Source organism: Molothrus aeneus, chromosome 19 (genome assembly GCF_037042795.1).
Source record: "Molothrus aeneus isolate 106 chromosome 19, BPBGC_Maene_1.0, whole genome shotgun sequence".
NCBI classification, from domain to species: domain Eukaryota; kingdom Metazoa; phylum Chordata; class Aves; order Passeriformes; family Icteridae; genus Molothrus; species Molothrus aeneus.
In genome coordinates, this window is record NC_089664.1 from 8,213,515 (window position 1) to 8,234,870 (window position 21,356).

Sequence of the window (21,356 nt, forward strand, 5' to 3'; positions counted from 1 at the left end):
GGAGGGCAGCAGAGCGGTGCTGCCGCATTGAGTGTCTGAGGTGGGCAGCAGGCACTCTGCGAGCAGCCTTCCTCCAGCTGGGCTCCTCTTTTGCAATTCCAGTGTCTTGTTTGTCAGTACTTTATATTGACAGAGTATTTCAAAACACTTTAGGCTTGTTTACAACATCGAGCAAGAACATTTTGTCTCATGTCCTTTCCATTCCTGAAGACGATCCTCTCGTCCGTCCATCGCCCCGCAGGGGAGTGAGCGCTGCTCCACAAGCTGCTCCCTGGCCCTCTGCAAACCCGATGGGCTGGAAAAGAACCTGCATATCTACTTGATGGAATGCTCTTCCCTGCTCTTCGAATTGCTAATTAGGTTTTCCGATGGGGGCAAAGCACTTTTTCCGTGGCACAAACCTCCCCGTTCACTCTCGTGTGTTGTTGTTGCACGTGGAGTTGGTTGTGAAGTGCTGGGAGCCAACATGACACAAACCTGCAATGAGAAATGGGCACATCTGGGGCCTGCTCCAGCATCCAATGGCATCATCTGAGCTGGAAGTACAGGATACCTCCTACCATGTTGGCTCTGCTGTTTTCTCTTCAATCACAGGAGCAAGTCCATCCCTCTCCTCTCCATCCCTCCTGCTTTCTGCAGCTTTTTGCAATGGTGTGGCTCATCTGGATGTCTGGTTGTCCCTTTTTCCCTGCACATCATCCTAAGAGCATTGGGAAGACATTTCTCTTGGTGTCCATCCGCTAGCAATGACCAGTTTAAAACCTTTTTAAAGTCTCCTTCAGCCTTGCAGGCAGAGGTTTTTGAAACACTTGAGGGAAACGAACTAAAAGATTTGAACTCTCCAGGCAGACAAATCCCCTCTGCAAAAGCAGCTGCTCCTGGGGCTGGCAAGGCAAGAGCTGGCCAAGCCTGGCAGCCCTGCCCCTGCCAGCTTTAATGGAGCCATCCTGGGGGGAGAGCAGGGAACAGCACGATCCTGGGAGCAGAGAGACCATTGGATTGTCTGGCAATCCTTGTGCAGGGTGTGCTCAGCCTGCAGTGCCCTGCTCCCTCTGCCTGTGCCCTATTCCAGCCAGGATAAAGCCTGCACACGTTTGACTACCCAAGCCACAATAATCCCCTCTTTTTGCACTTACCTAAGGAGGTCACAGTGCCCAATTATTTTAGAATCTGCTGTTTAACGTGCTCTCAGCCTTGATTAAGACTTTTCATCTTCCAGGCAGAGATCAAAGTGAAACCTTGAGTTTTGCAGTGCTGCACCATGGGTTGGGGCTGGTCTTGCTGCTTCCTTGTGATTATGGAGCTGTCTGGATGGCAGAGCAGCAGGGAGGGAGTGCCATGTCCCAGTGGGCAGAGGAGCAGGATTAAAGACATTTCATCAGCCTCCATCCTCCTTTTTTCTGTCCTTCCCACCTCCTTCCTTCCTTCCTACCCTGCTCTGAGAGGTTGCCTGGATGGATGAACAGGCCCACTAATCCTGTTAACATTGAGCAGCATTTCCAGGAGGGGATACATTTATTGAGCTCAGGAATAAAGCACTGAACAGGCTTTCTAATCCTGGCCCTTGGCATGGCTTTTAGCCACTTGGAGCAATCAGGAGCCTTATACCAAAATCAGTAAAGCAATGGAGGTCTTGGCAAGGTGGAGTTCTGGCCTTGGTCTGGTTTTCCCCATCCATAAGGGCCCTATGTTCCTCCCTGGAGCAATCACAGCAGCATTCTCCCAAATATATCCCTTACAGAGAGGGACTCACCTGGAGGGACAGCTCAGAACCGTTTCCAAGATTATTTACAGCCATGTCTCCATTAATTTCTCTGCAGGGCTAATCAGCCATAACGCTGCTGGGGGACTGATTTGAATACAATAAGGGGAGGGAAAACGGGGTGTGAGGCTCCAGGAGGCTCCCCCACACACGGCATCTGGCTGATGAGAGAGCCTGTCAGGAGCTGCCTGCGTGCTGGATGCTCCCTGCCACGATAACTGCTCCGAGTGGATGAGCTCTCTGTCAACAACTCAATAATCCTCGTCTGCCTCGCTGCAGTGTCAGCCAACACTCCTGCAACCAAGGGCTGATAACGAGGGGGTTAGAGCAGGAAAAATGGGCTGTTTTGTCAGCACAACGCTCTTGTCATCAAAAAGGCTCTGCAAAAGCTTGCTGGCTCCTTCAGAGCTTGCCCCAATGATTCACCAGCCCCGTTTGTCCCACGGCCTTTCTGCAGAAGCAGCAGCAGTGACAGGAGCCCCTGCAGGAAGCAGATGTGGATGAGCCTCCTCCAAACTCAAGGAATTTGCCTGGTTTTCATCCAGAAGCTTTTCTATATCTTCCCCTGTTTTTTAAACTCTTGCTCTTGCGTGTGTACAACTTCAAATTCTTCCTTGTGAGCTCAGGAATTCTGCTGCAGTAAGGAGTCCTGCAGCTGAGTGGAGAAACCTCCTGACTTGTCCTCAGAACTGGTGGGAGGACCAGCAGTGAGGATCCAGGATGTGGGGCATGTCCCCCAGAGCAGCTCCCAGCTCTGCCTCTGGATGGGTTGATGCAAATTTGCCTGGTTTACATCCAGAAGCTTTTCTACCTCTCCCCCTGTTTTTTGAACTCTTGCTCTTGTGTGTGTACAGCTTCAAATAATTCTTTGTGAGCTCAGTTCAGGCAGGAATTCTGCTGCAGTGAGGAGTCCCAGAGCTGAGTGGAGAAGCCTCCTGTCTTGTCCTCAGAACCAGTGGTAGTACTAGCAGTACTTTGGAAAGGGTTAAAGCCCCTAGAAATAGAGACTTTTGGTCTCTATCTGGACTTGAAGATCTTAGAGACCTTCCCCACCTTTGTGGATTCTATGATTCTGAAGCACGCCCAGCGTGGGTGTGAACTCTTGTCCCCATCACTGTCCCCAAAGCACACAGGGAGTGTTCACCCCTGTACCTGCAGCAGAACAGTTTGGCTGGATCCAGGATGTGGGCATGTCCCCCAGAGCAGCTCCCATCTGCCTCTGGATGGGCTGATGCAAACCTGGACACCCCTGGAGTGGAAGGGGTGGAGGAGGCTGCTGTCCTTCACACTGCCCAGTCCTTCACCCTGGGCTTGTCCCAGTCCCACCATGGACCATGATGGTCCCATCACCCACCTCACGTGCCAGAGCTGGATGAGGAGACCAAGCCCAAGCCCGGATCTGGGGCTTGGCAGGACACCAGCCCACCCTCATTGCACAACAGGAGCCATCCCAGGGGATCCTTCTGGGGAAGGAGAAGGCATTAATGCTTGGGGAGCAAATTCCTCTGGCTGCTTGAGGGCAGGGACTCAGCGCTCTGGAATTCCAGAGCGATAACACGGCACGGGAATGTTTAAAGAGGCTGCGGATGCAAACAGCAACCCCAGGCTGCAGCCCAAAACTCACAGCTTCGAGCTGCTGTTGCAACAGGGATGGAAGGACAGACTCCTGGGGCTTATCCCCTGGTCTGGAAGGAGCTGCTGCCCACTCCATGGTGTTCCCTGTGCTTTGCAGGAGCCCAGGATCTGGCCCACTGTGTGCAAAATTAGCCCCTCATTAGCAGTGCCTGCAATCCCTCACCACAGAGGAAGATGGAAGCAGATGCCAAATTGCCACCTGGAGCAAATTTTTTTTTTTTTTTTTAATTGAATTACAATCGACTGGAGACAGTGGGAGCTTTTCCTTCATATTGGCTGGGTATGGAAGCCCTGGGAGGCTGCTGCTGCACTGGTCCCAAACCTTAGTCCAGCACTGGTCCCAAACCCTGGTCCAGCACAACTCCCTACATGGAGCATCTCCTTCAAACTTCATCATCCTCCAGCTGCAGGAGCCACTCTTGCCTTTCATGTCATCATAGAACATGAATAAATGTAAAATTGAAATGTCCCTTAAAGTAAAATGCAATTTAAAGCTCTTGTTTTAAATGTAGGAAAACACTCCAGATTTAACTCGGAATTTTTTTTCCCACTATTGCAAAGGAATTTGGAATATTTTCCCAACTCATATTTTAACATTTGGGGATCTCAAAGAATTTTCCCTAGAGTACATGAAAATGTTCAAAGTGGCATCAACATGGCCTTCCAGGGAACTCCAGCCCCTCAGGCATGGATTCATAATAAATAATAAAATGATCTGGGCTGGAAGGGACCTAAAAGATCATCTTATTCTAACCCCCATGGACCTCCTGATCATGAAACCCTGGGTCTCTTACAGCTTTGTTCAAGCAGTGATGCAGTTTGGATCAGAGCTAATTAGCTGAAAACCAGCCTGATTGTGTGTGCATATGATGCAATTCCATTTCTGACTGCAGAGAGATACATTCTGTCACTTTTTGCTGGGAAGTTTTTGAGGTGTTTAAGACAGAAAACATTTGTGGGCAGATTTTGAAATGTACACCCACAAAACCCAAACTCTGTGAAAATTTCTATTTGTGGGGAACACACTGATGTTAATTCGTTTTTGCTTGTGTAAATTCTCGGTTTTATTGAGAACAATCCTGGGATATTGATTTGAAACGGAATTTTTATATATATATAAATGACTCTACGGCTCCCATCTTGTTGGGTAAATTCCCTGTAAATCCATATCCACTCGTGCACTCAGTCAGAACATTCTGCTAGAGCAGCATGGAAAACCAAAGTCACTTTTGCCTGGCTCAGAAAGAGAAACCTTGAGAGCTGCCAACATCTGCTTTCATCTTGGAAGGGCTGAGGAGAGTGGGGACAGGGCTGGGAGGATGAGGTTGTGATGTGGGAGCAATCACAGCCATGGATGCCCATGAACAAACATGATCAGCTCTCAAAATAATTCAAGTTTATCCTCAGTGAGACTGAGTCATCCTCTCAGGGCAATATCCATGGTCACCCCATGGATTGGGGCTGTCAGACCAAGCAGTGACAAGAAATGGAACCAGCAGGATTTTAGAAGCTCCTGCCCCATTTCCCAGGACAAATGGGTGAAGGATGGCAGCAATAAGAAGCGAACAATGCCAATTTCCTGATTTAATCTGGCCTCACCACGGGCACACCCCAGTCTGTGGCACAGCAGGGTTTCTCAACACGGTGGTTTCTGCACCAAGTCCATGCCCTGCTTTCTTCCCTTCAGTCTCCCCATCACAATGTCTTTCCTGGCTGATTTCATGCTCAGCAGCAGCAGCACTGCTGGTTTAAACGCTGGCAGCTGGCAACATTTTCCCTTGGAGCCAAAAAACAAAGTGTCTGCTCTCCCAAGCCAGCCTGGGAAGGTTGGCTTTGCTGGTCCAAGTACAAATATTTCTGGCAAGGTAAGCTCGCTGCAAGTTTGGAGTTGATCTCCCTCGTTTCCTCCGCGCTCAGGAAATGCAAAGGGATTTGCAGTGAATTCTCCACAGCCTCATTTTTAAGGTGAGGATTGTTTCAGCAGAAGAGAACTGGAGTTCTCAAAAGCTCTGCAGAATCACGAGGAGCTTCTGATGTCACAGTGGCACCAGGAGCTGTTCCATCGTTGTCAGGGATGAGCCACTGACACAAAATGGATGGCACTGGTGGGCACTGTCCCTTTTTACATGGCTTCAACTTTTGTGGAAGTTTGGAGTCATTCATTTCCCTTTAATGGAAAACATGATATTTTGGGAAAGACAAGCTGGGCATAAAACCCTCCAAGTCTTTATCCAGGTGAAGTAACCTCATCTTTATGTCTTATTTCTGAAAAAGGTGTAGAGATTCAGGCATATCCTGGGAGTTGAATCAATTAGACTCCACTGGAAAACTCAATTAGACTCCACTGGAAAACCTGATTTAACCCCACACCTCACTTCAGATGTGTCCTTTGGCCTCACAGGAGCCAACGGGACTTCTGGACATTGCTTAAACTTTAACTGATTGCTGCATGTGTGGCCAAATCAAAATCCAAACATTCAGCTGCAGTTTTTGGGCCAAACAGAGCCCAAGCCCTGCTTTCAACATCTGCCTTTGCACCAGCACTGGGCAGTTTGTAGAATTTCAAGCACTTTGCAAAGACTAATGTGAACCTCTTGTGGGAGGGAAAAATGAGCTGCAAAAGGTCACCAGGAATGGTCTTGGCAGAGAAGAAGATTCAGCAGGTTTCAGAATGGTTCTTGGCATTGCTGGGGTGGGGTTTTGTGTCCAAATATCTCTTAGCCCTTCATGACCACTTAGGTCGACCCCTGCATTTTGGGTTGTAGGTCTGAACATTGAATTGGAGAGGCCACAAAGCTCTTGGGAACCAGTGGTGGATCTGATGCCACAAGCAAAAGCTGATCCCATTTCTGGGCTGCCAGTGGGTTATTGACAGCAAGCAGAATCCCAATCCACTGCTTTAGTCCTGAGGTCGTGCCATTCTCAGGTACAGCAGGTGGGAAGGGGACTTGGGAATGTGTTTCACAGGTGTGGGTGGCTGAAGGACCAGAATTTGGGAACTGATGCTGAAACAGGCGGGCGTGTTCTGGAAATTGCCTGCTCTGGATTCCCATGAAGAGATGCCACACTTTGGAGCTGTTCCTGCAGGCTGGCACTGAGCTGAGCCAGCCCTGGATGTGGCTGTGCTTGTGCTCCTGCTCCGTGCAGGCAGGTGGAGGTGGAAATCTCTGGCACAGCAGGAGATGGAGGTGGCAGGGTCAAGAAGGGCCTCAACACAAACTCTGTGTGAGTGTGGGGACACAATCCTGCACCAAACTGACCTGCAAAGGCACAGAAAACAGGAATAGAAACCATCCCGTGACTCAGGATGTGTCTGTGGGCTAAAGCTGCCAAGCTGCAGTGCCTGGGCTCAGTCTCTGAGTCTGTGCTGCTGCATTTACAGGAGAAAAAGCCTTTGACAGCAGCAGGTGAGAGATGTTTCTCCATTCAGCACCGTTTGTTGTGATGCTCCTGTATGGTCTCCCTGTGGGAGCTCTGCCTTGGTATTTTGGCCATAAACATAATGTAGGATAGCACTAATGAGGGCTTTCATGGCATATCCATGGCTGTCCAAATCCATGTGCCAGATCTCCTCATTTCCTCAAGGGTCCTGAGGCATTTTGTGCTTGTCTTCAGCCTCTGCTCTTTCTGCAGTCTCTGGACATTTCAGTTATAATTACAGTACTGCTTAAAAGGCCTCCTGGCCTCCTCAGTTATGAATAAACCTGACCCTCTGGGAAGACTAAGTCCAGAATTTCAGAAGAAGGTCTTGAGGACAAGAGCTTGGAAAAAAGAATGAGACCTCTCTGTCCCATGGGAAATGCTGAGGCAGGGCAATCTCAAGCCAGGATGAAATTCACAGTCCTGGGACTTCTTTCCCTGAAGGGAAAATTCAACATTTCCTTTGCTTCAGTCTGATCAAAACGTCTTGTTTTGACATGGCACAGCAGCCTGGGAGCACGACAGTCAGATCAATATGCTTCCAAGCCATCTAAGGGAGTGTGATCTTTTCCAGCTCCAAATTAATCAGGATTTAGTCCTTCCCCACATCTTGTTTCCATAGGGAGCTGCCTGGCTGTGCTGGATTTTTGATCAGCAGTTCCACCTCCAGCAGCATCCGCAGGAGCCCTCCTGGAACGCTTCTCACCCCGTTACCTGTGTCCTCACAGGTCAGCCTGTCCTCACATCCAAATTACAGGGAGCTGGGCATTTTCTTACCCTCAGATCCCCTGCTAATTGCTCCTGGGAGGATTTTGGTCTTTGTGAAGCAAACCTGTTCTGCTTGCCCAGCCTTCCTCAGCCCCGTTACAAAGAGCCATTGTGGGCACTGCCCGTCCCATGCCTCACACTCCTGGCTCTCACCAGCCTCAGGAGAGGCACCTCTTGCCCTCTTAGCCAGGAGATAAGGGCTGATTTGTGTGGAGTGGGAGGGAAGCATCACCTGTGCCCTTGCCAGGTTTCGTGGTACCGCTCCTGGCTGGGCAGGGAAGTTTCCAGAACTCCATGGGATGTAGGAGGCTGCAGAGAGGGGAGCTCTGCTCTCCTCTCCCCAAAGCTGCTGCCTTGTGAGGGGGATCAGGGTGAGCTCTCAGGGGTGAGGCCAGCCCCCCCAGGGGATCAAGGTCTGGTAGATCCAGAGGAAAACATTCCTCCTCCCTGCCTTGCCTCACCTGGGCATGAAAAGCAAGGACCCCTCCCCTCCCTCCCTCCCTCTCAGCTCTGTTTGTGTTTTGGATTTTTGGACTCCCCCAGCCCCCCTTGGCTGTTTTCCCCACACTGTGATGCTGTAAGTGGGTTCACAAACATCCCCTCCAGCTGGGCAAGCCCCAGCAGCTCCAAACTCCTGATTTGTCTGGGAGCTTTGGCTGTGGGGTGGGTATGGGCATCACAGAGCCAAAAAATGCAGTGGGGGCAGCTCCAGGTGGGTCCTTTCTTATCAGTCCTGGGTTCAGCAGGGATCAACACCTCAGTCTGAATACAGCAGGGAAAACCAAGCTGGTGTATGGCTGTAAAGAGCCTTTCTGCTCTCCAGAGTGGCTTTTGGTGCCTGTACCTGCCTAGTGTGAGCCTCCCACCTGTTAAATGACCAATTACACCAGTTCCTCTGCCCCTTTGGGACTGGAGGGGATCAGATGTTGTATCCAGGTTTATTTTCTGTCTTCTGTGCCTTTCTCCTTCCACCAGAGCAGGAAGGTTGTGCATGGCTGGGTGCCAAAATCACTGAGAGCTCTGGCAACCCGGCAGCTCCCAGTGTCACAGGGGACAGGGTGGTCAGGGTGAATCTGTCACTGGGGACACGGGATTTGCGTGCTAGGGGACAGCAGCTTTCATCCCTGGCATCTCAGCTGCCTCCTCCAGCTCCTGCCATCAGCTGGGGGCACTGGGAAGAAAGGAAAACCAAGAAAGCTCAAGCCCAGGCGCTCACGCATCACTGGCCAAGTCACATCTGGCTGATGGGGACTGCGGGGGCCCAGCCTCTCCTGGGTGACACAAGGCCACTTCCAGCAGAGCTGGGCCAGCCCTCGCTCTCTGCTCCAGTCATATGGGAGCTGCCAGACAGAAATGCACAGAAATGCACCCTCCTTCCAGGGGGGATCCAGCAGATGCTGAGCTCCTGAGGGATTGCTGCTGTGGCACCAGGGGTTCTGAGGGTAAGTGACTCCAAGCAGCTGAGCAGAGCAATAACCCTGCAGAAAGGCAGAGCCTGCAGGGCTGCACTCCTGCCTCGCCAGTGCAGAGCTCAGAGCTCAGAGGAGAGGAGGGATGGCAGGCAGGACCTTTCCCAAGACCTTTCCCAGGACCCCAAATCATGTTTGCAGATCGCTGTAATCTGTGTTGTGATCCCTGCAGGGAGCCTGGCCCAGCCCGGGCTGGGTGCTGAGCAAAGGAGCACATTCAAGCAAGAAATCAATTGAAATTGGGCACAAAAGGAGCCAGGGTGTCAGGGAGGAGGAGATGAAGAGCTTGTGGTGGGTGGGAAGCCTCGAAAGTCGCACTGAGCAGTCAGGGCTGTGTGGGGGCTGATGCACAGCGAGCTGGGCTTGTTCTTGGTGCCTCAGCCCTGCCTTGACCACAGCCACAGGTCCTGGCTTGAGGCCAGGGCTGGTTTGAGCCTGAACACAGTTTCTGCTTGCAAAATACCCAGCAGAGACACCCAAGAGGGAAGTTGGAGCAGCCTTGCAGCCAGCCCTGAGCACTGCTGCACCAGAGAGTTTCTCAGGGCGCTGCCCATGCCCAGGACATGAAATCCTTTCTCACCCTGGCTTTGTAATTGTGTCCTCTGTGGACATTTGTCCCCTTTGATCTTCTGGCTGCTTAAAGGTCTCCACAGTGCCCGTGTCCTTTGCACACTGACAGCGTAGCACTGGACTTCACCCTCAGGATGCTGCTGCCAGTACCAGGGCAAACCTGGCCTTGTGCAAACAGCCAGAGGCACAGACCTTGCCATGTCCCTTCCTGTGCTGCCACTGTCCAGGCTGTCCCCGGGCTGGTCACCCCCACCCTGCCCAACGCCATCGATGGCATCGCCATGGCCAGGGGAGGGGTGTGGGAAGACATCACCAGGCTGTGGAAAAGAATTGGATTGTGGCTAATGTGGAACAGTCCCTGCAATTGTTTCCTGATGTTGAGTTGCTCCTGGCTGGGTTTAGAGGGAGAGAAAGCTCCACGGTTGGTGGGGGATCTGGAGCTCATCTCAAAAGGGCAACACTGAGTTCTTTTGATCAAAATATTGAAGATAGCTCTCATGCCCTCGGTTCTGGGGGAAGAGAGACCCTGTGTTATTTTGCCATGGAGAACTGGAGCAAACTTCTTCCAGTCCTGACTGGGTGGGACCAAAAATAAGTGGCAATGTGGGTCCTCCAAATAAACATTGCACATGTGCTGCCATAGCAGAGGGAGCATGTGTCTCTGATCTACATGCAGTCTGGGAAGTGCCACATCCGCCTTATGTTTGGAATATTTCAGCTCTCCAAGGCATGAATTTAACCCCTGCCCTCTCCTCTCCCAGCAGAGCCTGCAGCATCTCTGCTGTTCTTTCTCTTGGAGTAAGCTTGCAAGAAGAGCTTGATGCTGGAGGGAGCACAGTGAGGCTGACAGAGTTTGTGCAGGTCTTGTCACGTTGTCCAGGCATGTCACGACAGAGATCCAAGGGAAGAGAAACCACAGGAGCCAGGAAAGGCTTTCAAACTATCCCTGCTCTGCTCTGAGCTCTCTGGGTCACTGAATTTAAGGGCTGCTCCCACACAGCAGAACTCACTGTTTGTTGGGTAAACCAGAGGAGCAGTCATGTGTAGACATGATTTAAGAGCCATTCCTTCTTGCAGCATGGAGCAGAACCCCTGGATAGAGGGACATTGAAGGATATAGACCAGGAGGGGGAAATAAAGGCAGATATTGTTCTGAGCTTTTCCTCTGCGTGCTTCCAGAAAGGGCTTTGGCCTGGAAAAGGATGTCAGGACAGGAAGGATATTGAGCTGGCCTCAGCTCTCACACAAACAGCTGGAGTGACCTTTCTCTAGCAAAACACCAACTCTTGCAGGATGGATTTGTTCTGAAGGGTGTCAGCATTGGAAGAGCGGGGCCATTCCATATGCAGGGGGTGGATATATAAATAGAGAATTGCTAGATTAACAGATAGGTTAGTTGGTTAATTAGTTAGTTAGTTAGTTAGTTAGTTAGTTAGTTAGTTAGTTAGTTAGTTAATGTGGGGGGTACAGAAACAGACACAGACCAATGCAGCCTTCCCAGGGCCTTTATCTGCCCTTGTTCACAGCCCAGGTTTTGTAGGTTTGGGTGCCTCTGGAAGGGGACTCTGTGTATCTTCACCCCGCTCCTGAGTGTGGCAGTGTTTGCACAGTGTTATTGGCTCACAACTGCTCCTGGCCTCCTTCCCTCCATGCACAGCTCCCACACAGACGGGGAAACTGAGGCACGCAGCAGCAAAGCATCTTCTGAAGGTGGCAGAACACACACGGAGCACAGCCAGGCCTGGCAGAGCCAGGGGCCCAGCCCTCCATTGTCTCCCTGAGTGCTGCCCCTTGCTGCCTTGCCAGTTAGAGTCTCTGTCACACTTCTAGGAAGATGTCACCGCCTCTAAAGGGCGTCAAACGCCCACCTTGGCGAGCCGGCGGGCATGAGTCACGCAGGAAGAGCTGCGAGGTGGGAGCTGGGCACTTTCCAGGAAAAGCTGGGTTGCAACCACAGAAGCCATTTCCTTGCAGGCTCGAGCCATTTTTCCCCTGCCAGAAACAACTGCTTTGCATATGCCGGGCCCTCCGGAGGAGGGGATTTGCTCCTTCATGTCCCCTCAGCAGAGCTGTCCCTTTCCCACCCTCTGGGCTGCTCCCTGAAGGAGCTGGAGGACGACCACAGGACCATCTCTGCCTCATCTCACTCCTCCTGCAGCTTGCCTGGATTAATAACCCCTCTCTGCATCACTGATCTGATCTTTTTAGTTGGTTTTAACACAAACCAGGCACCATCCGCTAGGAAAAATCTCCAGGCCGCATTTGGAGAGGTTTCCTGCAGGCTGAAACCTCTCTGAGGTGAAAAATCCATGGCTCCAGGCTCTTCCCACCAAAGAACTCTTTCTTTTTCTGGGCTCTTCCCACCCATTGCTCTAAGTGCAATTTTTGGGGTGTTAATCCCACTTCTGGACTGAATTTATCCCCAGAAGATCAGAAGATTGGTATGAAAATGCTGTTGGAAGAAGACGGTTTGAGGCCGCTCTTGAGGGAGGTTGTTGGATTTCCTTGTAGCTGAGATCTGTGGGGGTACAAATGTTAATTTGGGTAATTCCTCACCCCTCATGTCCAAGGGAGGTGAAGCAAAGTGAAAAACCCAGCCCAATTCTTAGAACAGCATTAGATTGCATTGTTTTTCCTAGCTGGGCCTGTATGTGTAGGCCTAACCCAAGGAACAGCCGGGTTTATCTGAGCTTGGCAGAGATTAATTCTCAGAAATATTGTCAGAAATTGTCAGAAATACTCTGAAAACACCAAAATCCAAAGAATATTCCCCAGCTGCATCTCCCTGGCCCAGCCCAGCTTTCTGTGAGAGACCCTCTTTGTTCCCAGGCCTCCCGACAGCCGTTGTGTGTGCTCCATAAACATCAAATGGAAGAGACGCTTTTAATGTAATTATAATTTAAGCATAAAATATGTCACTTCTGTAGGATTTTGTTGTCTGGTGCGTAATTACTTTATGGCACTATAAAAATATATTGCATTATGATGCCTTGCTGTGCTTTGCTCGAATAATTTATAGCACAGTAATAGTGTGGAACAATATTCCAGACCATTGTATCCAATCTTGCATATAAATAAAACTGTGGAAAATAATGATCTTGGTTAAACGCTCATTTAATTATTTTGCAGGCTTGGCTAAGGGTTTTTACCCCTGTTTCATTCCCACATCCTCACCAGATTATATTCAAACTATCTAGAGGGAGAGCTTTTAAAGCTCACAGAAAATAGAGCTATATATGGAATTTTTTATATATACTGCCATTTCCAAACAACTGGGGAAAAGAAGCATTTGCTGCAGAGTGACTGGAATTGCAAAAAAATTCCAAAATTTCTTTTCAAGCAATATGTTGGAAACTTTTTCAGTCCAAGCCCACTGAAACATTTTGGTGGCCTAAAAAAACAACCCCCTTCCTTCCTTCTGCTTTTGAGGTTCTCAATATTTTTATGCCCTTGAGACAGAACTTTAGTGACTTTTTGAAGCAAGATGTTGATTCAAAAAACCCAACCCCCTTCTTGCCTTAAAAACAAGGAACTGAAACTTTACTCTCTCTTCTCAGCATCCCTTCTTGGGCATCTACTTCGACCACAAGTGGCAAAATATTTCCCACCTGCCCATCCTCATCCTATTCCTGAGCTCCTGCCCAGATTATCCTCCCAGGAATCCCATCCCATCCTGGATCATTGCCTCTTTTGGGGCCCTCACTCAGATTTGCTCAGTGAGAGGATGCTGAGGGTCCCCAGAGGGTTGAGCCCAGCCCACAGGAAAGGGTCACCTCCATTAAAACCATTTTATTCATATTTTGATGTTATATTTAGCAATCAAACTGTGGGTGGCGTGGGGAGAAATGTCTGGCAGGAGAATTCCAGGCAAAGCAAGACTCACTGGCAGGGGGTAAAACTGGATTTAGAGCTCATGAAGGACTGGGAGGACTCACTGGTACTGCAGGGCCTCACTGGAAGAAAGCACTGATAATTTTCCTTCTAATCTCCAAGTTTTCCTCCCATGTGAAGCCACACGGAGATGCCCTCCCTCACCAATCAGGATCTCCCCCATGAGGTCTCTCCCTTGCCTTCCCCATCCTCTTCCTCCTGGAGCTGGGGCAAGGATCTAAAAATAGTGGTGGGCCCCGTATATGCATCTTCAGCAAAGAGAGTCATAAATGCAGCCAGGACTGAAAATCAATTCTTTAAAGCTGAAATCAATAACAATAACTAATATTAATAGTGATTATCCTTTCTTTATTGCACTTTGCAGTTGGAAATGAATTGTTTTTAAGGATTAGCAGCAGCTGAACTCTGTAATGCAATGTAAGACTGAAGATTTACTATGAAAACAGAGCTTATGAGGAAAGACCCATTACTGCTGATGGAATACACTTTGGAAAAAATCCTGGCTGCTGCTGAGCACAAGGAGCCTCAACCTGCAGTCAGCAGTGGGTTGAGATTGCTGGCAGGAGACGGATTTTTGGGCTCTAACCCTGTCTGGTTTTCTCTAAGTCTGACTTCTTCAGTTCCCAGACATCCCAAATGCATTTTCATTTTTGAGTATCTTTTATCTGAAACAGCTTCAGACATGCAAAACTTGGGGGAAGAGAGGAGGAAGAAAGGGAAGTGTGTTAAGCCACTCACACATATATTTATATATTTATCTGAGTCAGCCATACCTATATGAGACAGCAGTGTCTAGAGCTATCTGCTCTGCCTGTCAGACTTTCCAAAAAGCTCAGCAGATCAGGTGAGCACTTCAGGAAAGTCTGGTCTTGAGCATCCCCATGGGAGCCCCCCCTGTGCTGGAGCCCTTCTGCAAACTCCCCTCTCTGACAATCTGGTTTCAGGTCTGTGTGAAACTCCTCTCTCAGAGGAAGGGCAGGCACCAGGCTCCATTCTCATGTCTCTTCCTCTGCTGTGGGTCAGCCCTAACCCTGCTCCTTCCTTCTTCTCCCTTCTCTACAACTGATGGATATTTCAGATGCTGAGAGTAGATTTTGATTTATTTGAATTTCTGTGCCTGAAGAGCAGGAGCCCTTTTCAGATATAAGGTCCATGGTGTTCAAACTATGCTCAACCCTAATTTCTCCTGGGAGAAGGCAATGTCTGCTGTGGGGCCATGGGATGACTGGAGCTGCATGGGGAGATGGGGTTGTGGGCACTGGGGATGGAGTGTGGCACCTGTCAGGGTGGGAATAACCCATCCACAGCATTCCTGTCATCCCAGCCTGGAGAAGATGGAAGAATCCATCCCAGTCCTGAAGGTGGAGGAATCCACCCATTACACTGACATGGATTTTCACAAGGGAGTATTTGTGCTTACTAAATGTGGACCTAAAGTTTTCCTACAACTGCCTTGCTCCAGGCCTGGCGTTACCTCAACCACAAACTCCAGAGGGATGGAGCTGGGGATGACACAGAAGTTCAGAAAAACACAGTGAATAATTCCTGCCTCTGTTGGAGTTGATGGCAAGGCTCCCGTGCTTCTCAGGTACAGTGGGATTTTCCCCCTTGGCCTGACACCTCCTCCTCCACCACACATGATCTTGAGGCCATTTGGATGAGAAGCTCCTGGACCTTTGATTTTGGGGCTGTTTACTCACTTTTCTTTGAACACTGTAAAGTTTTTTGCTCTGAGCTCCATGGGCAGAGTGAAAGCCTTTTGCAAACAGCCACAGGTCAGCTGGCATGAGCTCCTGATCCTGTGGAGTTATTGATCTCTGGTGAAGGGGATGGACAATTTTCACCTGGCAAGGTTCTTCTATTTTTATTTTAAAACCAACCTTTTATCCAGAAATAAAATTGGACTCTCACCTCCATTTTTCTCTGCTGTTTCAGTTCATGGTTGCCTTCCAATTTTAGAAAGGTTTTCTTTAGATTTGGCCTAATGATTTTGGGTTTCAATCAGAAATGGACTTCAGTGGTCACCTCATTCTGGAAACTGGAGCAATAACCACATCCAAAATGAAGGTAACTGTGGGTTGGCCCTTGTGGTTGCCCAGAGAAGCTGTGGCTGCCCCTGGATCCCTGGAAGTGTCCAAGGCCAGGTTGGATAGGGCTTGGAGCAACCACGGATAATGGGAAGTGTCCCTGCCCCTGGCAGGGGGTTGGAATGAGATCTTCCAGGTCCCTTCCAACCCAAACCAGTCTGGGATTCTATGAACTTGGGTAGCTCAACATTTTCCCCAAAAATTGTTATTCTTCCCTCACTTCCCTCAACTCTCTCTCCTTTCTGCTGAGTCCCTTCAGACACCTCAGAACAGAAGCACTGGGAGCTTCCCCAGTTGGGTTGAGCTGCTCAAGCTTCCTTCCCTTGGTGCCATCCTGCAAGGATTTATTGGTGCTTCACTGCTCCTGGCATGTGGTGTGCAGATGTCTCCAGACTGGCTCAGCTTTGAACTTGCTCGAACAATTTGATTTTTTTCAGTGGTGCATCATTACTAATTTCCTCCGACTCATCCTCTGAGGGCGGGAGTCTGGAAAACATCTTCTTTTTCCCAGAGTAAAAAACCCTCCCAGGATTTTGGCAAAGCAGGATGATGGCTGTACTGACCACCTCAAAAAAGACCTAAAAAATGGTGGCCTGTGCAGATGGCAGCAGCAGCAAGGCTGTAGGCTCATCATTCTTGAGGGAACAGCAAGTCCAGCTGGGAAGAAAGACTTATTCCTACTGGGATGGGTTCTAAAGCAGGAGGATGTGCTGAGCAGTGCAGCTGGGACTGTCCCCTTCCAGTGTGGCATCTGATGGGTACCAGCATCATATTTTCCCCATGAGTGTGTGGCACAGCAGCACATGAATCATGTTGAAAGACATGGTAAACTCTCTTCAAGCACATGTGGGACCAGATATTTCACAGATCTCAAACCCATGGACCATCTCACTCCTGACTGGCAGAGTAGGATTTACAAGCAGGAACCATGGCCTGAGCTTTTTAACCCAGGATTTTTAAACTGCTGCACCCTGAGGGTGTCAATCCTCCTACAGATGGAACCTTCTGAGATCTGGGATGCAGAGCAGGAAGCAACAACCCCAGGTTTCAGAAAGGAAGTGGTTGGTTGGTGATTTATTTTTTTCCACAGGTCTGGGTCTTCCTCCTCTGCTTCCAGCTCCCTGCTCACCTGGCTGCTGCTGCCTGGAGCCAGGAGAAGCAGAGAACAAGACATGGGGATAGAGAGAAACAAGGGAAAAAAATGAAATAACGCGGGGATTGATCCGTGCAAAGGTTAAGAAGCTGAACTTACTTAACTCCTGTTCGTTTATTTATTGTCCCCGAGTTATATTTGGGACTGAGACTGAGCAGATTAACGCAGGATTGCTGGGTAGATTTAGAGCTGCAGAGTTTTTCTGGCTCAATGTGCACTGGCCATGTGTCCCTGTGCCTGCACATGTGTGTCCCTTGCTCCCACTTCTCACCCAGCCATGCCTTCCCACTGCTGTGCTGGATAAATGTGAGCACTCATCTGCACAGTCCGGGGCAGAAAAGGGGAAAAATCTCCTCGCTCATCAGCTCAGGAGCTAAATTTATGCAGGGTACAACACATGCTCTTTATTACACCATGAAAGCAGCAGGTAATCATTCCTCTGTCCTCAGGAACAGGGCCACCATGCAGTAAAAATACATATATATATTAAAAATGTCCCCTCCCACACGTGAGTCATGGGGATGGATGGGAGCTGGAGCTGGGGAGGGCTGGCTGGGGATAACTCAGGAGCTCTGGCCTTGCTGGCTGCCCAGCACTCTCAGTAGCACAGGGAAAGGACAGGCTGGTGGCAAAGGGCCCAGCAGAGAGCCAAGGTCCCTTCCAAACCTGGCTGCAGGCTGGTGGTGCTCCCCAGCTTCCTCTGCTTCACCTGTGGGGTGGGTTCAGTGGCTGATTTTGGGGGGGCTCTTGCAGACCCACCCAAAGATTGGGGTCCAGCTCTGTCCATGCCCCATCAGGCAGCAGGAGCAGAGCCCAGGCTGGGGCTGGCAGCAGAAGTTCCAAGCAGGCTGGATGTGGTGGATGGGGAGTGAGGTGCCTTAGTCAGATGTCTTGGCTAATATCTCCTATTACATCAGTTTCTTTTCTTTCTCTGTCTCTGTAAAAGAGCCACAAAAAACAATGAGTAATTTCTCTGCGGAATATTCATCTTTAAAAAGCCAGGCCCAGGGCTCCAGTGCTTCCAGCATGTTATTTTTCTCCCCTTGACTTTGAGAGTGTGTCTGGCCTGCAAACCCAGCTGGGAAAAGCTCTAACCTGGGAAGGGAAGAGTGCAGGAGAAGTGGGATGGGAGTTTTCCCTGAGCATGCCAGTCTGGAGAGGGTGGAAGAACGAGAAGAGAATTTTAAGAAGGCCACAATGAGCAGACCGCTTGTCCTGTTCATCTGACAACCACAGTGGGGTCTCACCATCACCCAGGGCAGCAGACTTCAAATCCCAGAATGGTTTGGGTTGGAGGAGACCTTAAAGCTCATCCCATTCCAGCCCCTGCCATGGGCAGGGACACCTCCCACTGTCCCAGGTTGCTCTGAGCCCTATCCAGCCTGGCCTGGGACACTCCCAGGAGCAGCCACAGCTTTTCTGGGCAATAACTTGTCCAAGAGCAGCCCCATAACTGTGAGTGTTTACAAGAAAGGAAACAAACCTCAGAGCAGCATAAAGGCAGCAGTGTGAAGGGCCGTGGTTGAATTTCAGCTTGAAAGAAAGTCCAAACCACAGTGCTGGAGCCAGGTATTGAACTCCCTGGAAAAATCTGTTTGCCTCCTCCTAGCACAGTGCCACCAGCTTTACTGCAAACACAGAGGGAGAATGACTTTTTATGGGTATAACAAAAGCCACCAGCCGTTTATTTTATTTATGGAGGGGATGGATAATGGACGGGTGGCTGTCTGAAGGAGATGAAGCCCTCCAGCTAAACACTGACACTCCAGCAAGGCTGCAAACAGCAGAGAAATGGCTCTAGAGGTGACAGAATTGTTACTTTTAAGGCTGTAAGATATATAAGAGAACAGGGCTGATCTGCACTTCAGAACAATTGTACCTGAGCAGCGAGCTAAATAAAACTGGTGATTTCACACCAGTGTCTGCAGCACCTTCCACTGAGCTTAAATTAATGAGGGCTGGTGCCTCTTAAAGGCTCTTGCAAGCCCAGAGGATCCAGATCCCCATTTTAGGGACAGGAGTGGGAAGAGGGGCACACTGGGCTGTCCAGGGATTCTGGTGGTGATCCTGTCCATGATGTTTGTCCTTCAGCAAAGCAAACTTTCCCAGAATCACAGAACAGCCTCAGTGGGAAGGGACCTACAAGGAGCATCAAAGTCCAGTTTTGTGGTTGCTGGGGAGGCAAGCAGAGAGAGGGACATCTTTTCTGGACCTGTGTGCTGGTCTGGGTGCTTCTCTCATGTCCCACAAGTTGCAGATATCAACTTTTGCTTTTTGGGGTTTTTTTTTTTTCTACTTTTTAAATATTTTTCCTCTTTTGGAACCAGCCTGTCTAGGACTTTGAAACCAACAAATGTCTTCCAGGCCTGGCCCTCATGCCCCTGGATGGATCTGTGCCTATTTCTGACATATTCAGCACTATCTGCTCCTGACTTTTATAAACAAAAACAAGAACTTAAACATTAACCCCTGCCCATGACACCACCACAACCATTTACTACTCCTTTCTCACACCAGAAATTTCCTTGTGTTTCTTAATTTACCACCAACTTTTTTTTCTCCTTATTTTATTTTTCTTTTTTTTTTTTTTTTTTAATTTTTATTCCTGTTTCCTCGAGTTTTTCCCCCTCAGGGCAGGGGAACATTTACGATGTGGAATTACCGAGGCTGTTCCTGCTCTGGTGATTCAGTGTCAGGCTGGGAGTGAAGGAACCAGGGCCTGTTAGCCGCATCCCTCAGCTTTTCCCACCTCCACACGGCTCTGCAGCAAATCAAAGTGCAACAAAACAGCTTCGCATCATTTCTTCAAGGAGTCCTGGGCCCTGCATGTTATCTCCAGGGCAGGGTATGTGCTCTAATAAAAGATGGCTTTATTGCCAGCTGCAACAAAGCCAAGGATTCAGGCACATATTGCCTTGTGGGTTCATTGTAAACTCCCTTTTATGACCCTTCCAGTTTATTGCTAATAGAGATTTACAGTGGGAAGAAGGGGCTGTGTGTGTAATTAATGCTGTTATTAGCCTGGGTGGGTTCCACGCAATGAACGTTTGGTGTTTGCCCTTCCTTACCAGCCCTGCAAATGGTGTGGGGACAGGCTGTAGGGCTGGTCTTACTGGTGTTACTGGTGCTACTGGTGTTACTGGTGCCTTGCTGGACCAAAGTCCTCCACTGAAGGAGTCCACCTCAGCCATCACGAGACACCACCTCAGCTTTTCTCACTGATGGAAAACCGTTCCAGTTCCAGCCGATTTTCACTCCCAAACAATTCTCTTTTTTCTCACATGGAGGGGGAAATGGAAGGAGGAGAATTCTTTCCAATAGTTTCAGGTATTCCTGGGCAGAAGTCACCAAGCTCCCCATGGTCCCTTTTTGATGGGGCTTGTTTTAATCACTCAAGGGACGAGAACATCAGACACAGTGGTGGGATTGTGCCAAAAATATCCGACACCTGCTTTGTGCTGAGCTGAGGCCATTCACCAAATGCTGTTGTTGCTCCCTGCCCATCTCCAGCTTCTGGAAATCTTCTGAGCCAAACTCCAGTGCTGTCACCACTGGAGACACTGGAAGTGGCTCTGTTAATATCAACCTGGTTTCTATCACTCGCTGCTCCACTGGAACCAAACCTCAAACGAAGCAAATTTCATGTGGTTGCAGCTTTTTGCAGTAAATGTCTCCTGTCACTGTGCCTGGCAATTAAAAAGCCAAGAACCAGGGTGAGAACAGTCCTGCTAATGGTTTGCAGTCAGCTCCTTCCAGCTCCAGTTGCCTTTGCAAAGCCAAAATTGTATCAGTCTCCAGAAGCCACGGCAGAAGTTAAACATTAAGTGGATGGAGGTGCTGGAAACTTCCGTAGTTTCTGACTGATCAGAGGTCAAGGCTAAAGTCATTGAGAGCGTCCTTCATCTCAGGGAGCTGCCATGAACGTGGCCAAGTCCAGAGAGACACCAGCACCATGAACCCTACCCCTCGTGAGTGCTCCTCTGGGCAGGCTCCTCTCATCCTCACAGAAACAGGGAAAATGTTGTTAGGGATGTTCACAAACACTCACAAACACAGGAGGAATTTAGGGGATTGCCTGTCAGGCCAGGTGGGAGGGAACATCCAGCTCATGATGCTGAAGAGCCATCCTGGGCTTTAAAAACCTCCTCCAGGCACCCAGGCAGCACCAGCGATCCCAGTCCTGAGCACAAGTCCAGTGTTTTGCAATTATTTGCTCAAATTTCCACTGCAAGAATTTCCTGCAAAAGGATAAAAACTACGAACATTGAGAGGTGACAAAATTTGGGGGGAATTCATTGGGAATTGGGTACCAAGCTGCCTTTGGGGGTCTGAGCAAGGACAGGGATCTGCTGGGGGGGCTTCACCCAGTGAGGTTTGTGGTAGAGCTCACGGTGTTTTTAGAGAAGGAGCTAAAAGATATCAGGCTCCTTCTCACCAATTCTATTAATATTCAAGCTAATTAACTTCACTGAGAGCTGGAGGAAATTGAATCTCAAGAAGAACTTAAGCTCTGCTTTAGATTTTAAGCCGTTTTGATCTTTTGATTCGAAGCTTGTGCTTTTATTATTATTGTTTTTAAATCTCCTTTCATTTTATTATTT